Source organism: Pogona vitticeps, chromosome 2, assembly GCF_051106095.1.
Source record: "Pogona vitticeps strain Pit_001003342236 chromosome 2, PviZW2.1, whole genome shotgun sequence".
NCBI classification, from domain to species: Eukaryota; Metazoa; Chordata; class Lepidosauria; order Squamata; family Agamidae; genus Pogona; species Pogona vitticeps.
Window position 1 is genome coordinate 37,450,690 of NC_135784.1, and position 21,812 is coordinate 37,472,501.

At 41.7% G+C, this 21,812-nt stretch overlaps 1 protein-coding gene and 1 long non-coding RNA gene across 6 annotated transcripts in view; one reads left to right on the top strand and one right to left on the bottom strand.

The window, feature by feature from the left end:
* The window catches only part of FHIT (fragile histidine triad diadenosine triphosphatase), a 928,323-nt gene that overhangs the window by 660,094 nt on the left and 246,417 nt on the right, over positions 1-21,812 (bottom strand). The window lies entirely within an intron of this gene.
* LOC144587630 (uncharacterized) lies at positions 6,003-7,847 on the top strand. The gene is made up of 2 exons (XR_013542798.1): positions 6,003-7,693; positions 7,786-7,847. It is a non-coding gene; the product is annotated as an uncharacterized LOC144587630 (long non-coding RNA).

Sequence of the window (21,812 nt, forward strand, 5' to 3'; positions counted from 1 at the left end):
TCCGTATAGGGTTTCCGAAGTAGCTGAGATGTTCAAGAAGTGGTTTACCATTGTGTCTCACCAATGAGTTTCCATGGCCAGTTGGGGATTTCAACCTATTTATTTATTTATTTATTTATTTATTTATTTATTTGTTTGTTTGTTTGTTTGTTTGTTTGTTTGTTTGTTATTTATTTATTTATTTATTTATTTATTTCATTTATACCCCGCCTATCTAGTCAGTTGTGACCACTCTAGGCGGCTTGCAACATACACTATAACATTAAACATATGACATATCACATAACATAATCTGCATTAAAAAATAAGATACAATAAAATCTTCCCAAAGATGGCAAGAAACAGGGTTTATTATAGCAGAAAGGAAAAAGAATAATAATAATAAAAGTATAATTGGGTATTAGCTGGAAAGGGGGAAGGCCTGCCTGAACATCCATGTTTTTTCAGTTGTTTCTTAAAAATACCCAGCGAGGGGGATGCGCGAATCTCAGGTGGCAAGTTGTTCCATAGGCGAGGAGCCACCACCGAGAAGGCCCGATTTCTGGTCTTTTCCTTTCGGGCCTCTCTCGGCGTTAGGCTCCTCAGCCTCACCTCCTGACTCGCACGGGTCAAGCCCTTGAGAGAGACTTAAAATTTCTTCCCCTCCTCTCCCACTTCCCTCGCTCATGGAGAGGTCGGGCGGCCAAGGAGGAAGGAGCTGCATGCCTCTAGAAACTTGCTCCTTGGCTTCTTAAGTTCCCAACGGCTCTTGGGGCTTGCTCCTCTGCAGTGTGCGTGCTTCCCGCCCTTCTCCAGCATGCACCCAGGTTGCAGGAGGGAGGCGATTTGGGAGCTCTGGCCCCCACGAGCCAGCCAGGCCCCCCACTCCGCCTTTATTTTTTCCCCTCCCCTCTTTCTCCTACCATAAGCCTTTTAACCCTCCCCTTGTTCGGCTCTCTTTTTGGTGCCCCTGGCAGAGCCACTGCTGTGTTGAAGCAGCTGCTGCCCTCTCCTCAACCGGGCTCGCCGGCTTCGGAACCCCGCCACCCTCCACAGCAATGCTGGCCCCTCCACTGCTGCTGTTGTTTCCTGCAAAACAAACTCAGCGCTCGCCAGCCCCAGTGGGAGCCTCAGCCCAGGCAACACCACTGGAGGAACCCAAGCCACCACTGTGGTGCTTCTCGGCAGTGGTGGAGGCACCCCCGGAGGAAGCGGCACCAGGTAAATTTAAAGAAGGGGAAGAGGAATAAATTAATAATAAATAAATAAAATAAATGATGGCATTTGAAGAAACGTAGATTGTTGTACTTGAAAAAAATAAAACATCCACACACAGAAAGCTCTAATGCATTTTTTAAGCAAAAATTAATATAAGACCATGTCTAATATTCAGAGAAACACAGTAGGTCTCCTGATTCCTAGTTGGACACTCTGTCCTTTATACCACTGGTTCTTAACCTTGGGTTACTCAGGAGTTTTGGACTGCAACTCCCAGAAGCCTTCACCACCAACTGTGCTGGCTGGGGTTTCTGGGAGTTGCAGTTCAAAAACATCCAAGTAACAAAGGTTAAGAACCACTGCTTTATACCACACTGGCTCTCATCAACTTCATAACTAGAAACGATTTCCCACTGTTTTTATGTAATTTGACTTAACAGCAGCATATATAAGCAACAAGATTCTGGTAAGTGTCTAGTGCCTTTGACCTCCACCCCCTCTGAAAAGAGAATTGTCCTATTCAGACATTATGTCCATAGTATCCTTCATCTTAGCCAACAAGTCAAGATTGTCTGAAAGTAAGTACAGTGGTGCCTCACTTAACGATTACCTCTATACAACCGCTATACGATGATGTTTTGCGATCATGTTTGCGATTGCAAAACGATGTTTTAATAGGCAAAATCTGCTTTGCGATGATCAGTTCCCTACTTTGGGAACCGATTCTTCGCATTATGACGTTTTTAAAACAGCTGATCGGCGGCTTCTAAATGGCCGCCCGCTGTGTAAAATGGCTCCCCGCTGTGTTTTTGGATGGATTCCTTGCTTTACAGGCACCGAAAATGGCCACCCCTATGGAGGATCTTCGCTGGACTGTGAGTTTTTCAGCCCATTGGAACGGGTTTTCAATGCGTTTCAATGGGATTTTTTATTTTGCTTAATGAGGATTTCGCTCTACAGCGATTTCGCTGGAATGGATTATCTTCGTTAAGCGAGGCACCACTGTAGGTTAAATGTGTGGTGGGGATGCAGGGATAAACATCCTTTCCCATGTTTGTTTATTAAATTTATACCCCGCCCACCTAGACCGAAGTCTACTCTGGGCGGCTAACAACAATAGATAAAATAAAAGCAATAAAATAAAATAAAATAAAAAAACTCAGTAGTAATATAGCTCAAGATGGGAAAAATATTCAAGTGATGATGACAGGAGGGAAAGCCTGTCTAAAGAGCCAGGTCTTAATTTTGCTCTTGAAAACACCCAGCGAGGAAGCCAGACAGATCTGAACAGGGACACTGTTCCAAAGGTGGGGGGGGGGGGTCACTGCCAAGAAGGCCCAGTTTCTTGTTCTTTTTCTCCGAGCCGCCCTTCCTGGCTAGAAGGAGTGATTTGGGTAGATCTAGGTGGGAGAATGTGTTCCGCTAGATATCGAGGTCCTAAACCATTTAGGGCTTTAAATGTCATCATTAACACTTTGAAATCAATGCGGAAACAAACAGGAAGCCAATGCAAGGCAGCCGAGGGGGGGGAATATGCTGATATTTTCTTGTCCCACTGAGAAGTCTGGCCACCGCATTCTGCACCATTTGAAGCTTCCGCATCAATCTCAAAGATAAACCCACGTAGAGCGCATTACAAGTGCATGGACCAGAGTGGTGAGTGCCCCAACATCAAGATAGGGACGCAGCTGGGCAATCCGCCACAGATGGAAATAGGTGGAGCGGACCACTGACACTACCTGAGTTTTCATGGGGAGCGCTGGATCCAAATGTATCCCCAAGCTCCGAACCTCACTCTTTGCAGTGAGAGTCACTCCCCCAAGCCACCAGGCCACCCACCCTCAGGACCTCTGTCTTGTCTAGGTTCAGTCTCAGTTCATTCTATTGCATCCATTGCAGTATAGCCTCCAGGCAGCGCTGAAGGGACAGAATGGTATCCACTGTGGTTGGAGAAAAGGAGATGTAGAGCTGGTGTCATCAGCGTACTGATGGCACAAAGTCCCAAGCCCCCTGACAACTCCACCCAGCAGCCTCATGTAGACATTAAACAGCATTGGGAAGATAATTGAGCCCTGTAGAACCCCACAATTGAGGCTCCATAGGGCCGAAATACTCTCTGAGGACGGTCCTCCAAGAAGGATCAGAGCCAGGCAACAGCAAGACCACCGATTCCCAGCTCGGAGAGCCTCCCCAGGAAGATACTGTGGTCGGCTGTATCGAAGGTGGTAGAGATATTGAGGAGGACCAACAAAGACATTTTGCCCCTGTCGGCCTCCCTTGGTAGGTCATCCAACAGGGAGACCAATGATGTTTCTGTACTGTGGCATGGCCTGAAACCCGACTACAATGTATCCAGGGCATTGGTTTCATCCAAAAGAGCCTGGAGTTGGTCAGTCACCACCCTCTCTACCACTTTTCTAAGGACAGAAACATTGGCGGCAGACCTATAATTGCCAATGTTGTCTGCCGCCAAACTTGGTTTCTTCCTTATGGGCCTAATGAGTATCTCCTTGAGGACAAGGAGAACGTTGCCCTCCTGGAGAGACCCATTAATTATTGCCATGGTCCATTCGGTTGTTGTAGGCCTGGCTGCTTTGATTAGCCAGGCCGGGCAAGGGTCAAGGGAAGAGGTGGTGGCACGACAACGGTCAAGTGCTTTGTTCACCATATCTGGCGTCACAGGCTGAAAGAGATCGAGTCTCATGTTCAGTGCAAGAGTTGGTAGTCCCATGATCAAGAGCCCTGACAAGGCACGGCTCTCAACCATAAGAGTGCTGTAAGCATATTCAATCAAACACCTTCACAAGCCCTACTGGAGACCTTTGCTGCAAACACATGTAGGTGTGCCTTACTATCTGGGTGTGGTGGGGAAGTAGGCGTAGGACTTATCTCTTCACCTTATTTCTCACCCTGGTTTTAGCTTCCCAGTCTTCTAAGTACAATGCCTGAAATAAGGCTGATGTGTAATGGGAAAAGTGGGGGTCAGGTTTGACGTCAATGCTGTTGAGTGAAGCACTGGCAAACATCGCTCTCTTTTCTCTCGGAAGGTATCTTAAAACACAACTGTTTCTAAAAGCAAAAGCAGCAACGAGGAACATGGTGGGGGGGGGGCTTTCAGAACTCCTCTCCATTGTGTGCCTTTGCTTTCATAAACTTCAGAGGAACAGAAGCACAGCCCCCTTGCCCACGAGAACCCAGAATATGCACTTGCCTTCAGAGTGTACCCACCATGCCTCATTAAGTAATTATGCAACACTTCCTATTGGCAACATCCTAACAATACGACTCATCTTGCTTTAAATATAAAACACATTGTCATGAGGAGATCAGGTAGGCTTGTTTTCGCCCCCCACCCCCAGCAAATCCAAAAGGCCGCTGTCAAGCTCTTGTGAAGACAGTGAAAACGAAGGATTCTGTGATGCTTGGGTGGGAAGCAAGGCAAGCTCACTCGTGATATGGTTTCAAAGACAGGCAGAGCAGGAGGCTGGCACAGTTGCTGTCAACCAGTCAAGCAGCTACTCTGGGAATATTTATTTGATTTAGTTAGGGAAGAATAATTATAGGAATTCCAGCCCTCCCCTCCCAGAATCTGAATGCCTGAATTCAGTGACAAGCGGCAGAAGTCTATATTGCTCCACCAAAAGTAAAGGAAACCAGGTCTCAAGGTGTCCTCAGTTTACAGGCAAATAAACCACTGCTTTCAGTAGGAATCCCGAAACATTTGTCTTGAGCAGCAAATGCCCTCAAGCATCTTAACTAAATAAGAGGAATTCAAAATGTCAGTGGCGAAAGAGAAAGAATTGTTCCACCAAAAATGGTGGTTTAAAAAAAAACCTATCATTTGTGCCGGCTAATGCATTCTGATGGGAGAAATACCTCATCGTAAAGCGAAGATCCTCCATAGGCCATTTTCCGGTGCCTGTCTTGCGGAAAATTCTTCCTAAAAACAGCGGGGGGCATTTTGAGAGCCAGCTGCCATTTTGAAAATCGCCAATCAGCTGTTGAAAAAACATCGTTTAGCGAACAATCGGTTCCCGAAGCAGGGAACCGATCATAGCTAAGCGAAAAAAAACCATTCAAACATCGTTTTGCGATCGCTTTTGCAATCACAAAAACATCACTGTGAAGCAGATTCATTGTTAAACAGGGTAATCGTCAAGCGGGGCACGACTGTATATGAGCAGCACACTTTGCTCTCTTTTTTTGCTTTGTCTTACAAATGCATCAGCTTCTAACTACAAATAGCTTGGGTCCAACCTATCTTCCTCTATGAGGAATTAAAATAATCAGTGGACACCTTTCTCTTGGTGCTACCACCATCATAGGCACACTTGATGGGGACACAGGAGAGGGTCTTCACTATTGCTGCTCCCAGACTCTGGAACTCCTTCCTACAGGAAGCTAGGCTGGTCACCTCTTTGCCAAAGACCTTCCTCTTCAGGCAGCCTTTTCCTTAGTGACTGGCAACCTGAGAGGGGATTGTCATACTCTGTTGTTGTTGTTGTTGTTGTTGTTGTTGTTGTTGTTGTTGTTGTTGTTGTTGTTGTTGTTGTTGTTGTTGTTGTTGTTGTTGTTGTTGCTGTTGCTGCTGTTGCTGTTGCTGTTGCTGTTGCTGTTGCTGCTGTTGTTGTTGTTGTCGTTGTCGTTGTCGTTGTCGTTTTAAATGTGTTTTAGTATTGATTTTATTGACCATTTTAATATAATACCTGTTTAATTCTGTTTTTAGCTTTTAAACTTTATCTTTTTATTAGATCTACTCGTATCACCCGTTCCAGTCAGGAGGGGCGACTGAGGAGCCTAACGCCGAGAGAGGTCTGGAAAGAAAAAAAACAAGACACCGGGCCTTCTCAGCTGTGGCTCCCTGTCTCTGGAACAAACTCCCCTCCGAGATCCGTTTGGCCCTCTTGCTGGGCATTTTTAAAAACCAACTTAAGACCTGTTTATTCAGACAGGCCTTCCCTCCGGGTACTATTTAATTTTCTTTTTATTATCTCCATCTTGAATTACTATCTATGTGTTGTTAACTGCTAATTTATTTCTATTGTTTTACTTTGTGTTCTGTGAGCCGCCCAGAGTAGACTATGTCTAGATGGGCAGCATACAAGTTCATTAATTATTTATTTAATTAATTAATTGATTGATTGATTGATTGATTGATTGATTGTTGTTGTTGTTGTTGTAAGCCACCTTGGGTCCTTTTAAGGAGAAAGGCAGGGTAAAACTATTTTAAATAAATAAGTAAACTAAGTCTGTGTCGTATCTGACAAGTGAATATTATCGGGTAAATTCATTAAGAAAACACTCAAAGGCTATGCTACCTGGCTCAAAAATCACTGGCCACCCATTAGAGCACAAGTGTTGGAAAAGTAAAAGCTAGCACGCAGTGCTCAACTTTGTAAAGCAGCAAAAACATATGTTCAGGTTTCAAGCAGTTCCCATTTTTCTTTCAAATGGGACTTTAGGTTAGGTTGTTCACAGGAAGAGCAAGCCGCAATAATAATATTAACATGAGCAGCCCAGAAATCTCTAGGGTTCTTGAGAATGAAATTTGGCTCACGCTTCTGGTATTAATAGAGCAGACCTAGCAAGATATAAAACCATCATTTGAAGGTGAGATGGCAAGAAATTCGTGCCAATATGTCATCCACCCAAGGCAATTTAAATGAGGAAATTATTGTTCAAGAGGAGCAGAGCCACCTACCAAGATCCAAGCAAGTCAGACCCATTAGGTAATTAAAATTTACTCAGAGTGGCAAATACCAGACAGACTGGTTACTTCTTGGGAAGAAAACAAACAAATCGAGACTGAAGGAAAGAGAAGGAGCATCCCCCCCCCCCAAATAATTAGCTGTGTTAGTCTGCCTCAGCAAAATAAAAGAAGGAAAAAAGGGAAGGAAATGTTAAGAAACCACAAACACCTTGTCTATTATCCATCTCTTCGCCTGGTCATGAGGATGTAGATAAATATTGTTGTTGTTCAGTCGTTTAGTCGTGTCCGACTCTTCGTGTCCGACTCTTCGTGACCCCATGGACCAGAGCATGCCAGGCCCTCCTGTCTTCCACTGCCTCCTGGAGTTGGGTTAAATATACAGATCAGCTATTTGCACTCCTGTGTCTGAGAAAATATATCTGGGCCCAGGAAAGCTCACACTAAACAAAACTTTCAGTTGTTGCAGTGCTACAATATTTTGGCTCCCCTCCTTCCCCTTTTCTTTTGCCATGAGAAAATGTAGGGTTGACCAAGTCAGCTCAGGCCCAACATTATCTTTAGTCTCAGTAAAGTGGTCACTTCAGGTGATGGGATATTGGGAGTGGCATTTATTTATTTATTTATTTATTTATTTATTTATTTGTTTGTGTGTGTGTGTGTGTGTGTGTGTGTGTGTGTGTGTGTGTGTGTGTGTGTGTGTGTGTTCTTCCTCTCCCTGTACCCCCACTATTAGTGCTCTAAAGAACTGCTGCTAGCTGGATGCTTCCTGAACTCTTAGTGCCAAAGGCTTCTTAGAACAACCTCTGTCTAAGTCTAACAGGTGACATTAGCTATTTAACAACAGAACAACAAAAACCATTTTGAGAGAAATTTTTCAGGTTGTGTGCCACTCCCTCACAAACCTCAACCAGTGCTTGAAAGATAACAGAACACCATACATGCTGCCATGACAGGTGGGAATGGAAATAGAAGAGATGCAGGAAATCAGAAATTAGCTCTTGGCCCATGCACAGGCACGGCTGATGGGAGGCACGAGAGTGGGCCTTCTCTGTGGTAGCTCCCAAATTATGGAAAGGTCTTTTTCCAGAGATCAGGCTGACTCCCTGCCTTTTATCCTTCCGCCAGCAGCTGAAGCTCCATCTTTTCAGGCAGGCTTTTAACAATCATGATTGAGTCCCTGAATAATATTTTTAAACTAATATAGTTTTAAATGTATTCTCAAAGGCTTTCACAGCTAGGATCTGATGCTTGTTGTGGGTTTTTCAGGCTCTTTGGCCATGTTCTGAAGGTTGTTCTTCCTAACATTTTGCCAGTCTCTGTGGCTGCCATCTCCAGAGGACAGGAGTCAGAACTCTGTGCTCTGGTGCAGTTTGTTTGGATAGTTGAGTATTTATAGCTGTGGGATGAGCTTTTGTCCTTTTCAGGATATGGTTGATTGTGGTGATCAGTGTGTTTTTTGTTGTGGGTGTATTGCTGTGATAAGAGGGAGAGAATATCTGTCACTGTGATTGATGGGTGTCGTTAGCTGGTCTTCTGTGTGTAGTGATCACCACTGCAGGAAGATACTAGATACCTTGCAGTTGTGGCCTGGTATATATTGGAACCACAAAACGCAGCATCCACACCAGAATCAAAGAACATGAGAGACATTGCAGACTAAAACAACTGGAAAAATCAGCAGTAGCTGAACATGCCCTAAAACAAGCTGGACATGAAATTCTATTTCAAAATTCTGAAGTACTGGACAACACCAGCAATCATTATGTTATACTGAACAGGGAAGCCATTGAAATCCACAAACAACAGCACAGCTTCAACAAAAAAGGAAGTTTAAAACTCAACAAAGCTTGGCTGCCAGCACTGAAAAATACAGCCTGCAAAAGGTCAACACAGTCTACCCAGCTACAAGGACCAGTGATCACTGAACACAAAAGACCAGCTAGCTGGTCTCTGGCTTTCAACAATGCTAATGGACAACATCATGGCAACATAAAGTGTTTAAATAAATCTCCCCAGTTAACATAAGAATAGATTTTTGAATTCAATAATGGCAAGTGAATTCTACAAAGCCTTTTCTACTATTGTTCCAGTCTCTGCTTTTCTCTATATAGCCAACTCCTTCTTGTTCAAACCAGAACTTTATACAATTATGATGACGAATAGCTACCTGAATTATCCAACACAACCGCAAATGTTAATTTCTCATTCCACTACTTCAACCAGATTAGGTAGATTTGTGGTGGGGTTTTGCAAAAATGAATTTTACCACAAGAACTAGCCTTTCTTGGCTGGGGAAGGACAGAGTTACTGGTCCCAAGTCAATGGATGTTGAGCTCCATCATTTACAAGGAATCATATATTTCACATTTGCCATATTTCTTCGTTACTATAAGAAAAGGGTCTCTGACCATACAGTCTCTAAATACTAATCAAACTGTATCTGCAATCCCCAGAGGTCTTCTTTTAGACCAGAACAGCACTGTTCTGTTGTATGTTTATGGACGCCCTGATGTTTGCTGCTCCTTCTATGAAAAGATGATGGCTTGGACCATACATTGTAACTCTGTTCATTGGGAGGAAAGTGTCATAAATTTGACCTTCCATCTCCAGATTCTGCACCACATCCTACCATATCCTCAACGTCCCACAATGCCCTGGTGCAGATTTTTCTGGACATCAACAAACTGGAACAAGTCCAGATGAGGGCAGCAAAGATGATCAGGGGACTGGAAACCAAACCCTATTTTAAAAAGACTGAAAGAGCTGGGCATGTTCAGTCTTGAATAAAGAAGACTGAGGGGAAAGGGGAAAGATGATAGCACTTTTCAAATACAGAGGAGAGACAGGATCTGTTCCCAGTCATTCCAGACTGCAGGAGACATAATAATGGGCTCCAGTTACAGGAAACCAGATTTTGGCTGAACATCAGTAAAACTTTTCTAACCGTTAGAGGAGTATGACCGTGGAACCAGTTACCAGAGGAGGTCACGAGAACTCCAAAACTGGAGGCATTCAAGTGAAAATTGGACAACAATCTGTCAGATCTGCTTTGATCTGAATTCCTGCACTGAACAGGCTGTTGGATTCAATGGCCTTATTGTCTCCTTTGAACTACCGTATTTTTGGCTCCATAAGACGCACCTTTCCATAAGATGCACCAATTTTTTAGGAGAAGAAAGCAGGAAAATATAATCTGTTTTCTTCGCTCCATAAGACGCACAGACTTTCCACCCCCCTGTTTTGTGGGGGAAAAGTGTGTCTTATGGTGCGAAAAATATGGTAAATTATTTTATGACTCTATGATAAGGTGATAAAGGCCAGGTTAAGGAATTTCTATTCTGTTTGAGGACATGAACTTCGAATTCAACAGTGCAACTTCATTGAAAGTGTTTAAGTATGAAACCTAGTACAGTGCACAGTTGTAACAGAATTATGAGCAATTAAGCTGGCTTCACCTCTATGCGAAAGTCACTCATAGGCCCTTGTCAACAAACATGTAGCGGAAGACTGGCAAAACAAACAAACAAACAAAAAACAGAGTTTGGAAAGTTATAAATAATTGCTTAATAAAATAATGTGTTTAAAAGGAAGAAACATGGTTGCTCATACAGAGTATAGTCCCTTCCTACCATGAATAATAACATGCCGACCTTCCAGCTCTGAGAATTCCCTCAGCGACATGGCGCCCACACTTTGAACTTGCAGATTAATTGCTGGTCTTTCACATGGGCATTTGAAGGGGAATACAAATCAATATTTCATATCTGGGTTATGATGTAACAGGGAGCAAAGTGGAGAGTGCCATTAATCATACATTAAGTACATAACATTCTTAGATAATATGTAGTAAATAAACAGGAGCAGAGCACAAAAATTTGCACTTGCCCTAATGGAGAATTTTATTAAAAAGAAAGCCAAGTCATCATTTAACATGAGAGGCAAAAAAAAAAAAAAAAAAAAAGAAAGAAAAAAACCCCGACTTTCCTCAGTTTAATATTACACTTTAAGGTCATTTTCCAGTACAAGAACAGTTTTATGCACTCCCAGGCAAGTATCTGGCTTTAATTGAATAGTAACAAATGTAGCCTTCTGACACACTCGCCTCAAGACCCACATCTTGCTAGCTTTCAGGCGCATTTATGTTCAGAACAAGCCTGATAAGTAAGGGTTATTTTTTTTTTCAGTCTCAAAAAAAGTGTGCAAAGCGTGCTGCTTATATACCGCCCCATAGCACTTCAAGCACTCTCTGGGCGGTTTACGAGTTAATTATGCAGGCTACACATTGCCCCCCCCCCAGCGAGCTGGGTACTCATTTTACCAACCTTGGAAGGATAGAAGGCTGAGTCAACCTTGAGCCGGCTACCTGGGATTTGAACCCCAGGTCGTGAGCACAGTTTTAGCTGCAGTACAGCGGTTTAACCACTGTGCCACGAGTCTCCTTTTATAATACAGGGAAATCAAGGCAGGAGTCTTTTTACTGTAGAGCTATGGAAACCAGAAGCACCAATGAATGAAAATATTTATTTTATTTATTTATTTATTTAATTTATATGCCGCCCACTCTACCCAAAGGTCTCTGGGCGGCTACATATGTCTACATATTACACAACATTGACATATGTGGCTCTGTTGTTGGATTGTAGATATGCTCGCTTGCCCTAAGAAATGTCCTTTTATTTCTAAAAGCTTGGGGAAATTAATAATTTCAGAATGTTTTTCCGAAACAATGTCTTCTGAGAAATTGTGACTCGGCACTTCTTGTTGTTCTCCTCCTACATTCAGCACCCTTCCCCATGTTCTTGCAACTGCTCCGTTTTTATGGGGATCAGCACAAATATGTGGTGTCTCTATTCAGATGCTTATAAAGGAGTCCTTTCCTTGTAAGCCTTGTAGCAGGAACACCCATGTTGTCTATTATAAATATGAATACGGAAAGACACATTTTGTGAAATTGTGTTTGCAAGGTTCATCTAAATAAGCAAATAGCCCATAGTGGTTAAAAGTGTTAACACTTACAAGTATATAAATCTACTTTTCTGAGGTGGGAGTAATGTACTTTTCTTTATTATCTCAGTGGGAACTGAGTTCTTTGATGGTAGGACGTAAGATACAAAAGGCCAAAAACCACTGATCCAGAACTGGTGGCCTTCACCTATGCCCCTATTATTTTCTTTGCAGAGAGCACAGACATTTGTTTCACATGCCACCTATACATTTTTCTCCACCCACTAGAAACTGAATTAATCTGACTTAAGAAGAGCTGAGATACTTGTCTAAACCACTGGAACTAGAATATCTGTGTTGGAAATCTAAGCTGGCAGATCACCAAAGCCTCCTTAATGGAGACTAGGAGCCTGTATATCAAGGAAGACATTGCACTGCCATCTGTCCTGAACTTGTACAACCTTGTGAGTTTTGTCCTTTTGTCCGGTTATTCAACCTGACTGCCTGTTTGTTGGTTCTGCAATGGTCTTGAGTCACTTGTTTGTGCAGCCTCCCTCGGAACACAAAATTGCTTGTTAAATTGAATTTATTAATGTTCTATTTTGCCTCAAAATACAAAATGGAAAACATAAGACCAGGGATGTAGTTTGCAAATTATTATCTTGGAAATAGGTGACTGTGATCATGCAGAGGCACATTGTACTTACGAAACTAGGCTCTTTCACTTTCCTGATCATGTCTGGAATTATAATGGCTAATAAAGCTTTTCAAAGCAAGCAACCAAGCTTTAAAAAAACAGATTTTTTTAAAAAATATCACCCTTTTAAAGCTAAAAGCATTTCAGACTCTAAGTACATGTGTTCCATTTCTGGAATAAACAAACATAAACAACTGGTCAAAGCCACAAGTGACCTATCAAACTCACCTACAAGAAAAAGTTAATTACCCCGCGACACAATTATCATTTTAACATACAGTGCATGGCTCATAATTAGGTCTTTACCACACAGGCATATTTCAAGTCTCTGTCATCTTAAGTAAGCACATTTTAATTACAGCTCCCATGTCCCCATTAGGAATCCTCAAGACCACCGTACTTGTCAAAGAATACATCTCTTGCTTAGCAGACTGTTACATGCCACCATCTTAGCTGTCATGATAACAAGCAACTGTGAGGAGTAACCCAGAGAATCCAGAACATGGTAGAAAGCGAAAAGATGTTGAGATGTACGGGTTAGGCCAATAGACATGGGCTGAAACCCCTACTAAGCCAACACACTCCAGTTGTTTAGGCTCCAGCCATTGTCTCTGAGCCTAAACTACAGTACTGATTTCCCATGCCATCAGTCTACCCACTCTATGAAGTAGTGACCTCCAAAAGGTCCTGTCATTAACAGTCCTGCTGCGGTCTTGCAAACTCAAGGCTGTGGCTTCTTTTGCTCAGTTGATCCATCATCTTACGTTATCCTACTCTTTACTGCTGCCTGCAACTTTTCCCAGCCTAAATTATCCTGTTGTCAGGATAAGAACATAAGAGGAGCCCTGCTGGGGTAGACTAGTCCAGCATCTGGTATCCCGTAAGAAGCAGTCAAATGCCTCTACAAAGCCCACAAGCAGGGCATGAGTGTAGTGGCACTCCTGCTCCTGTTCCCTAACAATTGGTATTTGAAGGCACACTGCCTTTGGGATTGGAGATAGTACAGAGTCATCTTGACTAGTAGCCAATGACAGCTGCATCCTCTGTGAATCCGCCTAATCTCCTTTTATAGCTCTACAAGGGGGTACGTCTTGCTTAACTGAATTCCATGTGCTATGTGCAGTATGGTCTTTCATCGATCCTGAACCTCCCACCACATCCCTCTTATCCGTTTGTACAGTGGACCCTCGACTTACGGAATTAATCCGTATTGGAACGGCGGCTGCAGGTCGAAAAGTCTGTAGGTCGAGGCTCCATTGACCTACAATGCATTGAAAACCAATTAATCCATAACCGGCTGTTTTTGTTCCATTTTTGTTCCATTTTTTTTCTGGTCTGTAGGTCGATTCTCCAGCTGCAAGTCGAACCTAAATTTTGTGGCCAGAGAAGTCTGTAACTCGAAAAGTCTGTAAGTCGAGCCGTCTGTAAGTCGAGGGTCCACTATACTAGGTTACAATGTAAATAAATAAATAAATAAAATAGAAATAATTGTCTTTAACCTACTCTCTGTTTATCAATTCCGTAGAATAAGCCAGATTGGAAAGAAGTCCCCCTTTCCAAGCCTCATAACATATGAGGGAGAACAGGAGGGCACTTCCCCACACCCTTCCTTTGAATCAATTACAGTATTCATGACTATCAATACTTGCTTACTTAAATATAGCAGTAACAGCATAATACAGAGCAATTAACCAAATAATGTTAGCATAGTGATGGGTTGCAATGTATATCCATAGTGATGTGATCCCAGGAAGCAAGGAAGGCCTCAACTAGAATGTGGGCCTTCTCACAAGTAGCCTCCTCACTTTGGAATGCCCTTCCATGAGAGATCCGCCAGGCCTCCTCCATCCAGAGTTTTGAAAGTCAGTTAAAAACTTTACTATTTAGGGAAGTCTTTAAGGATATTCTCCCCCTCAGGACATGTAACTTTCAAGCCTACACCACCTGAATGTTGTCACCATCACTTGGATTTATTTGGTTTGTTAAATTTGTTTTCTTTATGAGTTTGGAGTGTACTATGGGGAAGATAGTCGTTTTCCCACCCACTTAGTGCCTGGTCACGAGGTGGGTGGAATTGAAATGTAGTTAATAAAATAAAATAAAAATGAATAAATTCATTATGTTGGGGAATGGTGGGTTGGGGTTAGGCTTTATATTATATTGTAATGACCACTCAGAGTAGTGGTCCCAATAAGTCAGGCAGAATGAAAGTGTCAATAACGAATCAAATAATAAATAAACATTGACTCTCCTCATCAGTTCAAGAAAAGGAGGGGTGAATCAGGAGGAAGGAAGGAAGGAAGGAAGGAAGGAAGGAGGATTTGAGGATATATGAGGAAAAGTGGTATATAAACATTGGCTAGACTTGTGCTGACATTCATAACTTGCCATGGCTAATTGCAGCTAACTGGTGAAGTAGCAGAGCACATCTCTGTTGTGCAGCTAGGCATAGACAGGCACATTATGAAATATGCCTCAACACTGTCAAATAAATAGCTGTAAATAGCTGTAATGAGTTATACAAACACACAGAGACATCAGTAGGATTCTGGCAATTGCAGATGAGTGGATAAATAAATAAATGAAAGAAACCTTGCAAAGTTCAGACAAAGCAGGTGTCTTTAAGAATGGATCAAAGCTCTGGGCAGTTCCTAGTGGACCCCAGTTGTGAAGAAACATAAATTTGTAAGCTGACAAGGCCTACACTGTATTTTCACCCTGTCTTCTAGGACCTGGTTGTGTTATCTTAAAGAACATTATCGGATTCTACAAGTATTGGCTTCTACAGTGCAGAGCAGATAAGGAGGCTTCTCTCTTTAAATCCAAAGAAGGTGGAAAGGGGCAGGTAGAGATGCTGAACATTCTCCTTCAAGTGGAACAGCCTTCTCTGCATATTCTTCAGGGCAGAGAAAGAGGTTTGCAGCTCATGGCAAGAGTCCATATACTTATATCTGGTTTGGGATGGTGGTGGAGGAGGAAGAGCCATGATCTGTTAAACTAAGATTCCACCAAACCAAACCAAGGAACTCGACACATCCAGTTTTGTTTACTCCAATGGCTTTTACTTACTCTTGGGTCTCCAGAAGCTATTGGGACTAAAACTACCAACATCCTCAACCATTGCTAAGGGATTCTGGGAGCTATAATCCAACAACTGGGACCCTAAGGCTGGGAATCACTGATCTCCAGGTGTCAGTAGGAAGGACACATGCCCCACAATCTGCAGTAGAGCCTTTTAAAAAAATAATCCTTGAGATTTCAGGAATCAAATCTGGGACTTTCTGTCCTGTAAAACATAGGATGACTATGGGTTTTTATTTTGATTATCTCAAACTGTTCTGAATTATTTAAATGATTTTATAATTATTGTAAACAGTTCTAACAACTTTACTCCAGCTGAGATATTCAAGTCTAGGACACTATACTGAAATATACTGAAATATTTTAACACACAAATAATTATGGAATATGTAGCAGTGCACACAACACACAAACAACTATGAGCTATTTAGCTCTCATAGGCAGGGCATGAATGCAGTCCTTGATCTCCTCACCCCTGACCCATTACTGGTTCTAAACTTGGAGTTTTCATTTGGTTATCCTGAACAGATCTGCCTTTCCTAAATGTATGGACTGCAAACTCATTTTTAAATAATAATTCTGTGTCATCAAGTTAATTTTGCCTTATGGCCACCATTGCTAGGGTTTTTTTTTAGGTACAAAGTATTCAAGGGTGGTTTCTCTCTTGCGTTTGATCTCTCCCACATCACTATCTACCATTTTAACCAATATACTTCATTTGCTTAAGGTTCTGAATTCCAGGTTATTTCTCCCAGTATAAATGACAGCAATGCCATCCACTTAAACAGATTTCCTGTCCTTTTCTGCTCCTCTGTCAAGAACACTTTCACACAGTATTAGAACCGTTTAGCTGTCACCTGCAATTAGGCCACACTGGTGAGGCAAGTTGTTGATGAAATGACATTTGCTACAAGCCCTGTCATAATGAAGAATACCCAAACAATGAAATGGAAATCAATGTAATTGCAAGTTATCAGCTTTAAATTTTCGTTCAATTACAAGATACAGTAGAGCAAATTGAGAATAATTTCAGTTTACCAAGTATGGTGACTAATAAATATGCATTCTAATTAAAGCAGAATCATCTCTAATCTCAAATCTATGCCTAGAACAACCTCAATGGGCGAATCAAAAATATTATTTGCATTAGATTTTTTTTCATCTTTCTGAAGCATATTCTTGATGTCTACATGAAACTCTTACATTGGTGCAATGCATTATCTCATCTGTCATCTCCACCTGAAAAGGACTTGACATAGTACTACAACCACTTTGAGAGATTACCTGCAGAAATCTAGGAACATTACAATTGCAAATGCACCCAACCAATCCCACTAATGCTGGCAGGGTAGGAGGGGCCGCAGGCAAAACCTTCCAACCCCTTTGTGGTGCCCTTCCCCTTTAAAAAAAATTTGCAATATGTCTCTATCAATTGATTGTGTCTATTCATGTTGCCAGATTCTGTACTTACCACAAAGTGCTCCTTTCACTGGAAAAATACCTCCCATAGAACACTTCTGAGAACAGAGAAAAGTCTGAATCCTAAGGCTGGCAAAATGAAAGGAGAAAAAGGATGGGCGTTGGGGTGGATGGGCAAACAAACACAATGCAAAATATTGTGGCTCGTTAAAGACTCACAGATGTATTTTATTGTGAGTTTTTGTGGATCAGAATTCAAGTCTTCAGATCCCCGCGGCAGCCTTATAGCTGAGCTATAAGCTCTCTAAGATCCACATTTAAAAGTGCAGAAATCTCAATCTGCAAGTAATTACAAATTCAAAACTGGTGTACCAATAAAGATGAAATAGGAAGTGCAGGGCAATCCAAAGGGAAACATTTGCAGGCACACCGGCATGTGTGCATGAGCACCCACCCACACCCATGCAAAGGAGATACTGTATATAAACACCACTTACATCGAAAGCTTCTGTATGTCACAAATGGGTGAGGGGATGGAAAAAGTTCCCCACTGAATGTAATGCGAAAATGCAGAGAACAGGAGGCAGGAGTCAATTATGCTTCCTTTTCCAAGTGCTTATCATCCCATTAAACAACTCACAGCCACATCAAGGTAATGGCACTTGGGTATATTAGTCAGTGCAAACAGCCTTTTCACCTGCAGTCAGTGAAGTTCACTTGGACTTTTGAAAGTTGAAAGATAAGTCACCTAAGAGGAAGAAAAATCTCAGGCTCTTATGATATCTCTTGATGCCCATTTTTTTCTTGTCCTTGATAACTGTCTGAGAATTCATAGTTAGAGGGCTTGCAGCTTTCCTCCTGAGCTCCTCTGTCTTTTAATCATTTCTCTCCCAGCAATTTGTATTTGTGGAAGATTGTTTGTCATGCACTATCTTGGATGCTTTGATCATTGCAGTGACAGGACATCCCCTTCACATATAATCAGGGTTGTGTATATGACAGTACAGTGGGGGAAAACCCCAGTACATCTCGTAATGAAAAGTGTGTTAAAATCCTCTGTTCTAGTAGAAACCTCACCACTCATAAATGTGCTACCACGGGCTCATCAAATCAACAATGATTCAATGGACCTACTCGAATTATGACTTACAGTGGTGCCCCGCTAGACGCTTACCCCGCCAAACGACGGAATTGCTTGACAATAACTTTTTTGCGATCGCAATTGTGGTTGCAAAACAATGTTTCCTATGGGGGAGTTTTGCTTTACGTTGATTAGGTCCTTGCTTCGCGAACCGTTTGTTCGCAAAATGATGATTTTTCCAGCTCTGCAAAATGGCTTCCCTTCGCAAAATGGCTTCCCTCCCTTCGCAAAATAGCTGTTTTCCGGACAGAAGCTTTGCAAAACAGCGATTTTAAACAGCTGATTGGTGGTTCTCTATGGGCAATCTTCGCTGGATGATGAGGTATTTCCCCATTGGAACAGTTTTCAATGTATTCCAATGGGTTTTTTTTTTTTGCACGACGATTTCGCTGTACAGCGATTTTAACGGAACGGATTATCGTCGTCATGCGGGACACCACTGTACTGTGTGATTTTAGCCAATAACTGAAATTTAGAGGGAAATAAATATCTATGGCTTTATTACTAATTGAGGTTCCTTCTACGGTGTGCTCCTGAGTACGCATAACTCTGCCTCCCTCTCCTCCTCCTCCACACACCTACAGTGATCATTTATATCTTTCATTCCGGAGGGACTAAACATTCCATCACTACTTGGAACCCACCCCTCCTTTTTTCTGGGGGAAAAAAACCCTTGTTTTTAATAGGGACTCAGACTTATGGCTTGAGACTTGGGACTTGGTACCAAAGAATCAGATTTGGACTTGGGACTTGGACCCGAAGACATGCCAACATCCCTGATTAGAGGCACCATTTTGTAAGCACAAAACTGTAGAATTTGAAAACAAACAAACAAACAAACAAAAAACAATCAACCCTCAGTATCTAATAAATAAAGCTTGGAAAAATTAACTCTTTTTCCCCCCAGCAGCCATCAAAATGGCCAACCCAGCATTAAATAGCAGCCACATTGGTTTAGCGTTTCTGACAGCTATGATTAAAAAAAAAAAAAATAAAGAAAGAACTTTTCAAAGTTCTGTAGGTAAGCAGCAGCTAGAAGTCATCATGCACTAAAATTGCTAAGGGAGAACAAAGCCTTTCAGGGTCGGAATGCATTTTTCCTGTATTTATAACATCACACACAGATGACACCAATGCCACTCTGTGAGAGAAGAAGAAGAAAGGACAACTTTTAATGGAATGGGGAATTAAAGCCATTGTGCCTGCAACTCTAGGATGAAGATCTAAAGATCTGAAGGCACTTCATCCTATAATTATCAACGCACAAAGAAATAAGTAATGTTCCAAAAGGAATGAATGGAATAAGAAAAAGTCTGATGATTAAGGAATGGACTGTAAATGATCTACAATCTAGAAACTAAACATTAAAGAGGATGACCAGTTAAGTTGAAACCATTATATGCAGTAAAAAGGGAACTCCTCGTACATTTTCTTTAAAGGCATTCCTCCGCCCCTTTCCTTCTTTTCTAAGCAGCACTTGTGTCTTTTAAAAGCTTCTGTCCATACAAAGTGGCACTTAACTCCTTCAGAAGTTGTTTTAGCATACGGCGTGTGATAGCTCCATGGAGCAGCTTCTAAAGAAACAGAAGGCAAAGTTGACATCTTTTACCTTCTGACAAAGGCATTTCATACATTGGACTGTGTCTCCTTTGTGACTGGGTACATTTGCCACAAGCTGGAGTGCTTTTAAGCTTCCCACTCAGACTGCAAGGACTTGGCTTTGGCTGTTTTACCAGTTAGGTGAGCATCAGGATATATGAAAGGGTGCGCAAAATACACACATTGATGTTACTGAGGTATGGAATAAAATGTGTTATGTCTCTTACTAAGTAAGAAGCACTCTTTGAACTCACTTGTCACGGGCTAAATATATGGCTGCGTTATTCTTGTCGAGAATCCCTACGTTTGAATTGGAGGGCAAGGGGGAGAGACACGAATTCTGAGGTAAAGATAGATGAAGGCTTATGCCCAATAAGAGGAACAGAGTAAGCAGCTCTAATGGGGCCCAAAAACAGGCATAATAAAAATGTATGAAGGAATACAGGCCACAAATCACACTATTTACAGTGTCTATATGGGAACACCAGGAGTATGGGAAACAAGAACTGAAAATCATACTTCAGGAGGGTAAATATGACTTGATAGGGATAACTGAAACTTGGTGGGATGACTCCCATGACTGGAATACAGCAATTGAAGGATATAAATTGTTCAAAAAGAGCAGAAAGAATAGAAATGGGGGTTGAGTTGCATTACATGTCAAAAATACATATTCCTGCACAGAATTACAGGTGGATGGGTTTGGTAGTCCCATTGAAATCATCCAGATTAGCATAATTGGGGGAGGGACAAAAGAAAAATGGTAGTTGGAGTCTACTACTGACTGCCCAAGCAAGGAGAAGATACAATTGAAACCACTGAAAGATAAATTGCAAGGATGTCAAAGCGACATGATGTAGTAGTAATGGGACATTTCAATTATCCTTGTATCTGTTTGGAGCGAATTCTCCTAATACTGTATAGCCCTTACAAGAAATCCCTGGCTTATATTGCTGGTGATTTTCTCTTTGTAAGAGAAAGTGGAGGAAGAAACTACAGAAGTAGTTATCCTTGATTTGATTCTAACAAATAGAGATGACTTGGTGGCAGTAAAGGGAATTCTGTTACCATGTTCTACTTGAACATATATGCTAGATTTTAGGAAAACCAGTTTAAATAAGATTAGAACAATGATAAGTAAGGTCCCATGGCAGAAGATTCTAACAATAAATTTAGTCCAATATGTGTGGGAGCTTCTTAAAAAGAAAATTTTAAAAGCAGAACTGCAAACAATTCCAACAAGAAAGAAGGTGGAGGATAGAAAAAAAAGAACAATGTGGTTTCACAAAAAGCTCAGAGAGGACTTGGAATTTTTTAAAAGGATACATATAGGAAGTAGTAGGAAGGCCAGGTATGTCTATTCTCTATGTATATATGTAAATAGACTAAGTTGTTGGTTTTACTCTCTCAGTGTCATAGTGTCGTAAGTATCTCTGCTAATCAGTATCTCCTTACTCTGCTGATGTTATGAGAATACAAGTTATAATCAAAATTCTCAACACTAGCACCCACTAGTGAGTGAAAATTTAGCTACATGTAATCATCATCACAACCATCGCATGCCCTCAAGTCATTTCTGACTTAGGGTGACTCTTTTCAGTATACCCTGAAAATCCCATGAAATATTAACTTCAAGAATATAATTATGCTAAGAAAAAAAATGGTGTTTCGAAACATAGCTTCATCTCCATTATGCTAACACACTTGCTGAAAGTTGAGCTTTGAAATTACCATCTGTCTATTTTTGTCTATCAAGCATAATCAGACAAAGCTCCGACTGCCTTCCTGACAGACACCTGGAGCCAGGACTGTCACTGTTCCTTTTTTGTAAGCAACAAGAAAGTGGACAAGACAAGGTGTGTCCTGGTTTGAACACTGAATAGAAGGACTAAAACATTTTACAAGGACATGTCCTCTTCGGGATAATATCTGGGTGGGTGATTGTTCTTGTTATTATTGTGTGCCATTAAGTCACCTATGGTGACCCTATATATGAGCTGAAAACGAAGTGCTTTATTTGGCCC